The 8,562-nt window shown below is 46.4% G+C and overlaps 1 protein-coding gene across 2 annotated transcripts in view; it reads right to left on the minus strand.

Annotated features, from left to right (window-relative positions):
- sgms1b (sphingomyelin synthase 1b) overlaps positions 1-4,071 on the minus strand; it is a 145,375-nt gene extending 141,304 nt beyond the window's left edge. Inside the window, exon 1 of one of the 2 annotated variants that reach the window (XM_072478946.1) lies at positions 3,917-4,071. The gene's annotated coding sequence lies outside the window, so the exon portion shown is untranslated. Of the gene's footprint in view, positions 1-3,776 lie in introns of both variants that reach the window. The other variant, XM_072478945.1, reaches the window with a different exon arrangement.
- Positions 4,072-8,562: the final 4,491 nt, after the last annotated feature.

Below are 8,562 nucleotides of genomic sequence, written 5' to 3' on the forward strand. Positions count from 1 at the left end.
GGACAAACAGAAAAACACGTACATTACCAATGCTAGAGTTGGGGTGGCACGGTGGTGCAATGGTTAGCACTGTTGCATCACGGCACCGAGGACCAGGGTTTGATCCTGGCCCTGGGTCCTTTTTCGTGTGGAATTTGCACATTCTCCCCGTGTCTGCATGGGTATCACCCCCACAAACCCAAGGATGTGCAAGTTAGGTGGATTGGCCACACTAAAGTGTCCCTTAATTGGATAACAGAATTGAGTACTTTAAATTTATTTATTTTTTAAACCAATGCTAGAGTTAAACAAGCACACAAAACGGAATCCAGCTCCCACCACTTTGTCCAATATACTTAATATGATAGAATTTACTTCAGTATTTTGATAATACCATTTCCCATTAGAAACCACAATAATCTGCACTTTTATCTTGCCTTGAACACAGAAAATGTCCCAAATGTACTTCACAAAAGTGTAATCAAATGAAGAATAGTCACCCAAACAAAGGGGGAAATTTAAGAAGGTGACTAAATGCTTGATCAGAGGCAAGTTTTTCAGAAAATCACAAATAAGTGAGGTGGCAAAGTTTAGGGATGAAATTCAGAACATCCCAGGTGGCATGGAGTAGCCAATGTGAAGGCAAGGATTGCAGGGGTACTCAAGAAACCAGGGTTGGTTGCAGGAGCACAGTTCTCAGACAGTCGTAGGGCTAGATGAAGATAGGGAGGGACAAGGCCATGAGGGAATTTGACATGGGTAATGAGAATTGTAAATAAAAGGTGTGGAAGACTAAGCACCAATGTAGGTCAGCAAACACTGAAATAATAAGAAAGTAGGACTTGATGCAAGATAGACCGAGCAGCTGACTGTTGAATGAGCTGAATTCATGGAGGGTAAATAAATATGGGGTTGAATGGAGGGCTGCTCACAAGATTGTGAAATTGCTTAACTAGTGTCAACTTACAGCCAGTTTACAGCTACAAGTCAGTTTACAGCTACAAGTCTTGAAACCCCCTCAGTTTGATTGATCCTTCACTAATTTTTCTCAATTAATAGTGGTATAACATTATTGCTGTTGCAGGCTTGTCACAGTAAGCAAGATGTATGGAGAGAGAAAATAAAGAAAATTATCGCCTGTTGGCATCAATGCAAGTCACGCACACACTTGGCTCAAACAGTAATAACAGAGGCCTAGCAACCCGTCAGAAGCAACCAACAATGCAACAGGATATAAAGGCACTTCAAAAAAGTGTACAGTAAATAAGCTTAGCTAACAGTTACAGCTTCGAGTGTACTTGAACTGTCCATTATAATGCATGAAGGTGAAGCACTCAGATCTTGTGCCATTATTTTTTTCCTGTATGTATTTTCAATCACAAGTATACTTCACATTCCACACAAGAGGATGAAATGGTCCAAACAGCCAGTAGTTTCCAAAATGTAAATAGTACTGAAATTGTACATTTGTGCAAACTTGGTCCCCCACCAATAGCCCTTTCCATACCATTATCCCGTGAAGTGGTTTAACAGAAAATAGTTTCACAAACATTTTTAAAAGTACACTCAAAATGACACGCCTGATTGGTATCACTGTCTGAAATGTTTGGAAAACTCAGCTATGGGCAAAGCTTTCCCTCTTCCTTATCTATGATGCATGTCCCTAAAGGTTAAAATCACTCTGGACAGCTACAGTATTTCACTCAAAAACATACATGTACAGTACAATAACCTTTCCAATTACAGAGTTACAAGTTTGTACAATCCTTTGAAATTGTGTTGCTCAGTCTTGCAATGTTGTATAAAATCACACAAAAAATGAATTGCACCAATGATTTCTCGTTAGTCAAATACATATTCATCCTCTGGGAACACCAAGTTGGCTGCATAGTTTCACATCAAATAGTATTGAGTCCTTGTTTGTCCATCTTTAATACATTTTCTCCAAACACCGTCTAGTCACTAAGTGGACTAATTCTGTTTCCACTGGCAGATGAACAAAACTGCCAATCGTAAAAACCTTCCAGATGCATTAAAGCTTTCACCTTCCTTCAACCCAGAAACACATTATGTGTACAGATGACAGGAGCCAATTGCACCAAAAGACAACTTTCATCCATCATAACCACCACACAAAAAGGCCAAGAAAACGGATGTTATGTGGCCGCAATTAAAGCTCACAATCACTTTAAACGTCATGTTGGTTGAAAAACCTCATTTTTCCGACAGTCCAGTGTACTGTCAATTTTTCACTGTTAAATCACAGCTGGCAATAATAATCGTTACTGTGAAAATTCCCTAGTCGCCACACCCATCGCCTGTTCAGGTACACGGAGGGAGAATTCACCTAACAAGCACGTCTTTCGGGGTTTTGTAAGAGGAAACCAGAGCACCCGGAGGAAACCCACGCAGACACAGAGTTAACGTGCATACTCCGCACAAACTGTAGCCCAAGCCGGGAATCGAACCCGGGTCCCTGGCACGGTGAAGGAAGTGCTAACCATTGTACTACCGTGCCCCCGTCAAATTGTGTTAAAGATTTAACCACGAGCAGAGTGAAACTTTAACACTTAGTGTCTTTGTATGCTTCATCTCTTTTGTATTTTCCTGGAGTAGCCCTAGTCTCATCTCCTCCCATTTCAAGAGTAATAAATAGTACGGAGAAGTATGAGGCGCACAAGCAAACCTCAATGAACCACACCCAGTCGCGGGTCAAGATATAACAGTAACTCTTCTGTTTCCGCAAAGCAGCCTACCTCGTTTACAATTAGGAGAAAACATGACTTGCGGAGGGGCAAAAGTGCCAACACATCCAAGCATTTTCATCGTGTAAAAATCGTGCATATCATCGGCCAAACACACCAAAGCATTATTTATTGCACCGACAAGTCAATCCACCACATTTGCGCCTACACCACTCTTCAGCAATTAGAGGGTGCCCTGTGGCATTTTCGGTTTCACCTTGACTGAGATGATATCCTCATTTGGCAGAAATGTTCCAAAGCATTGCAAACACACTGAAGATATTCTCACACAAGATCCAGGGGCTAACATCTAAACCTCAACTGTTCAGCGAGGGACTTCTGATGAATTTCTAAGCAGCGCGTCTCATCTGACCAGTGATAACACGGGAGGTCTGGCGGAGGAGCAGACACCCACATGTTTGGCTTGACTTCTTCCTGGGGGGCCGCCAGGCAGTTCTCAAACCCAGGGCACACTGACACCGCAAGATCTCATTCAGAAAGGCACCTTCCCGGGTTGATGATAATTAGTTGTGTTTGAACAACCTTTTATAATAAATTCACACACCCACATACGCACTTCTAGTTGGGAATTATCTGCATTCACAGCCCCCGCCCCCCCCCCACTTTAATTGTGTGTCTGCTGGGGGGGGGGGGGGGGGGGTCCTTCCAGAGGCAACAGCTGAGGGTTTGATCCGAAGAAAAGCTGGAAGAGAAACAAACGAAGCCGCCCCCAAGTAAAAGCTCCTGCAGAAACTTGGCTCCCGGGAAGGGGCTCCATTATAAAGGGTTGGGGGATGCCCTCCCCAACTTTCACACTTTGGGAGAAACAGTCACTCCCCAGGGGCCTATCAAACCCGGGCAGGAGGCCAAACAACTGAATGGGGCCCAAACTTTCCGGAAACCGGTAACGGGACCACCCGGGCCCCGCCTGTCAGCGGCACCGGCCCCGGCCAGCCCGGGGCCTGCCGTGCTGAGCAGCTGGCACTGATATGTCCCGCGGTCTGAAGCCGGGCTCCGGAATCCCCTCCCCGCCTTTCCCCATCCCCCACTCACCCTGTTGCGCAGCCTCTCCGGATGTGAGCGGGGAGGGAACCGAGCTGCTCGGTGATTGAACCCGGGAGTGGTCTGAATGAGAGGTGAGGCGGACCCTCCCTCACTGACTGACTGTCTCGCTCCCTCAGTCAGTCACTCACCTCAGAGCCGCCGCCGCTGGAACACTGTGTCGGTAGCCGCGCGCTGCCCCCCCCGTCTCTGAGTGCCGCCGGGTCCTACCGCTCGTTGTCACCTCTAGGTGCCGCAGGGTCCAATCTCCCACTCTGGTCTCCTCTGAACGCCGCTGGATCCTACCACCCGCCCCTGGACTTCTCTGAGTGCTGCCGGGTCCTACCGCCCACCCTGGTGTACTCTGAACGCCGCTGGGTCCTACCTCCCTCGTCTATGTCACCGGGCCCTACCACCCAGCCTTCTCTGGTTCTGGGCACCACCAGTTCTAACTGCCTGCACCCCTCCATTCACTGCGCTGCCGGGTCCTACCGCCCATCTCTGGCCTTATCTAAGCGCTGCCTGGTCCTACCGCCCACCATGCTCCATTCTGGATTCCGCTGGGTACTATCACCTGCCCCTTTCCGCTCTAGATGTCACTGGGTCCTACCCCCCGTCCCCTCTACTCTGGGCACCGACTGTTCCTACCACCTGCTCCCCTCCAACTGAGTGTAGTAGGGTCCTACTGCTCATCTCCCGCTACACCTGGGCCCAGTGGGACCTATCACCCACCCATCTGGGCTGCAGGGTCCTGCAGGATCTTTGCCTATGGGCTGCACAGTCCTACCACCTACCCCTTTGGGCTGCAGGGTCCTTCTCGTGGGCCGAAGGGCCTGTACTGCGCTGTATTGTTCTATGTTCTATAGTGTAGGTTAGATGGCTTTTGTTTCAGTGCAACATCGTGGGCCGAAGGGCCTGTACTGCGCTGTATTGTTCTATGTTCTAAATGCCCATTCCAACTCCAGGCCCCACTGCATCCCATCACCCCCACCCCCACAGCCTCTGGTTGCTGCCAATTCTACTACCTGCCTGTACTCCCACACACTTCTGCCTCTAGTGGCCGCGAGGTCTCCTGCCCATCTCTCTGCCTCTGCACACTGATCTACTTCCGACAATCTAGCATAAATCAAGGTGACTGGCAGCTGCCAAATACTCACGGTTTTCTAGCACTGACACACCTGCCTTTACCAAATACAAGGAACATGAAACGACAAACTACAGCACCACACGGACTCAAATGTGCCTGCCACTGACGCACAGTGCCTGGGTTCCTGCAAACGTATACCAACCCACTGTGTCAAATTTCATGAACGAGCCTGCAGTGAATGAGGACATAATTGGCCTTCACATATTGAGCAATTATCCCCAGTTCTGTAGGTGTACATGTCACAAACATACCAACCAGTTTAATCCAGCTCTGGAGGCAGGTGAGATACTTATACACTGAATGGTACTGGCACACTGAATAACTATATCTTACCGTAGGGACATGTGGCACTGACAGCCTCAACAGCTGTTTCTTACTGTAGGGACATGTGACACTGACACACTCAACAGCTGTATCTTGCTGTAGGGAAATGTGGCACTGACATACTCAACAGATGTATCTTACTGTCGGGACATGTGGCATTGACAGCCTCGACAGTTGTATCTTACCGTAGAGATAAGTGGCACTGACACACTGAACAGCTGTTACTTACCGTAGGGACATGTGACACTGACAGCCTCGACAGCTGTATCTTACTGTAGGGACATGTGGTACTGACACACTGAACAGCTGTATCTTACTGTAGGGACATGTGGCACAGATACACTGAACAGCTGTATCTTACTGTAGGAACATGTGGTACTGACACACTGAACAGCTGTATCTTACTGAAGGGACATGTGGTACTGGTGCACTGAACAGCTGTATCTTACTGCAGTGACATGTGACACTGACACACTGAACAGCTGTATCTTACTGTAGAGACATGTGACACTAGCACATTGAACAACTGTATCTTACTGTAATGACATGTGACACTAACACACTGAACAACTATCATACTGTAGGGACATGTACTGACGCATTGAACAGCTGTATCTTACTGTAGGGACATGTGGGACTGTCGCACTGAACAGTTATATCTTACTTTAGGAACATGTGGTGCTGACACACTCAACAGCTGTATCCTACTGTAGGAACATGTGACACTGACACACTCAACAGCTGTATCCTACTGTAGGGACATGTGGTACTGACACACTGAACAGCTGTATCTTACTGTAGGGACATGTGGCACAGATACACTGAACAGCTGTATCTTACTGTAGGAACATGTGGTACTGACACACTGAACAGCTGTATCTTACTGAAGGGACATGTGGTACTGGTGCACTGAACAGCTGTATCTTACTGCAGTGACATGTGACACTGACACACTGAACAGCTGTATCTTACTGTAGAGACATGTGACACTAGCACATTGAACAACTGTATCTTACTGTAATGACATGTGACACTAACACACTGAACAACTATCATACTGTAGGGACATGTACTGACGCATTGAACAGCTGTATCTTACTGTAGGGACATGTGGGACTGTCGCACTGAACAGTTATATCTTACTTTAGGAACATGTGGTGCTGACACACTCAACAGCTGTATCCTACTGTAGGAACATGTGACACTGACACACTCAACAGCTGTATCCTACTGTAGGAACATGTGGTTCTGACACACTGAACAGCTGTATCTTACTGTAGGGGCATGTGGTACTGATGCACTGAACAGCTGTATCTTACTGGAGGGACATGTGGTATTGCCGCACTGAACAACTGTATCTTACTACAGGGACATGTGACACTGACACACTCAGCAGCTGTGTCTTACTGTAGGGACATGTGGCACTGACACACTGAACAACTTTATCTTACTAAGGAGCATGTGGCATGGAATCATACAATCATAGAAAAGTTGCAGCACCGAAGTGGGTCATTTGGCTCACCTTGTCCATACCAGCCCACGGACACCCAGGTGTCCTTTCTAATCCCACCTTTCAGCACCTGTCCATAGCCTTGTATCTTACAGCAGTGAAGGTGCAGATCCAGGTATGTTTTTAAAAAGTTTAGGTCTCTGCCTCCACCACCAACTCAGGCAGCGAATTGCAGACTGCCACTACTCTCTGCATAAAAAAGTTATTCCTCATGTTCCCTCACCACCTTTAATAATCGTTATTAGTGTCACATACCTAAAACCACCAGAGTGTGGCGACTAAGGGATTTTCAAAGTAACTTCATTGCAGTGTTAATTTAAGCCTACTTATGACACAAATAAAGATTATTATTATTAAGTAGGCTTACATTAACACTGCAATGAAGTTACTGTGAAAATCCCCTAGTCGCCACACTACAGTGCTTGTTCGGGTACACTGAGGGAGAACTCAGAACGTCCAATTCACCTAACAAGCACATCTTTCGGGACGTGTGGGAGGAAACCGAAGCACCCGAAGGAAACCCATGCAGACACGGGAGAACATGCAGACTCCGCACAGACAGTGAACTAAGCCGAGAATCGAACCCAGGTCCCTGGCGCACTCAATAGCTGCATCTGACTGTAGGAACATGTGAGGGTGGTGTGGCAGCACAGTGGTTAGCACCGAAGCAGCAGTGCTAACCACTGTGCTACCATGCCACCCTCTACTCTTATCTTGAATCTATATCCCCGGTTCTGGAATTCTCCACCAAGGGAAACAATTTCATCCTGTCCACTCTACCTCTTCCCCTCATAATTTTGTACACCTCAATTAAGTCACCCCTCAGGCTTCTTTGTTCCATGTAAAATAGCCCCAACCTATCCAATCGCTCCTCAAAGCTACACTTTTCTAGCTCTGGAAACATTCTTGTAAACCTCCTCTGCACTCTCGCCAGAGCAATTACGTCCTTGTAATGTGGTGGCCAGAACTGCACACAATACTCCATTTGTAGCCCCACCAGTGTTTTACACAATTTCAACATTTCATCCTTACTTTTATATTCTATACATCTGCCAAAGGAGGAGACGATTCCATACGCTTTCTTTACAACCTCGTCTGCTTGAGCTACTGCGTTTAGGGACCTATGTACTTGTACACCAAGATCTCTCACTTCATCTATGTCTCTTAGTATATTCCCATTTATTGTGTGCTCCCTATATCTGTTTGACCTCCCTAAATGCATGACCTCACACTTCTCTGTGTTAAATTCCATCTGCCACTTTATCGACCACTCCACAATCCAGCTATATCATTCTGGAAATTGTAGCTATCTTCTAAACCATCCACCAGTCAGCCAATCTTCGTGGTCATCTGCAAATTTCCCAATCGTGCTCCTCACATGCATGTGCAAAACATTAATATATTACACAAATATTAAGGGTACCAACAGCGAGCCCTGCGAAACACTTGAAACAACTTTCCAATTGCAAGGACAGACATCAAACATTACCTTTGTTTCCTGTTACTAAGCCTACGTTTTATCCAATTTGCCACATTGAACTGTATCCCATGGGCATTCACTTTCTTGACCAATCTGCCATGTGATACTTTGTCAGATGTCTTGCTAAAATCCATGGATATCTTCATCAACCATTTTTGTCACTTCCTCAAAGAATTCAATCAAATTTGTAAGGCAAGACCTTCCTTTAATAAATCCATGCCTACTATCCCTGACTCGTCCATGCCTTTCTATGTGACAGTTAATCCTATCTTTCAGAATTGATTCTACTAATTTGCCCACCGACATAAGACTAACTGGCCGATAACTGTTTGGCATT

This window comes from Scyliorhinus torazame, chromosome 16 (assembly GCF_047496885.1).
Source record: "Scyliorhinus torazame isolate Kashiwa2021f chromosome 16, sScyTor2.1, whole genome shotgun sequence".
In the NCBI taxonomy this organism is placed as follows: domain Eukaryota; kingdom Metazoa; phylum Chordata; class Chondrichthyes; order Carcharhiniformes; family Scyliorhinidae; genus Scyliorhinus; species Scyliorhinus torazame.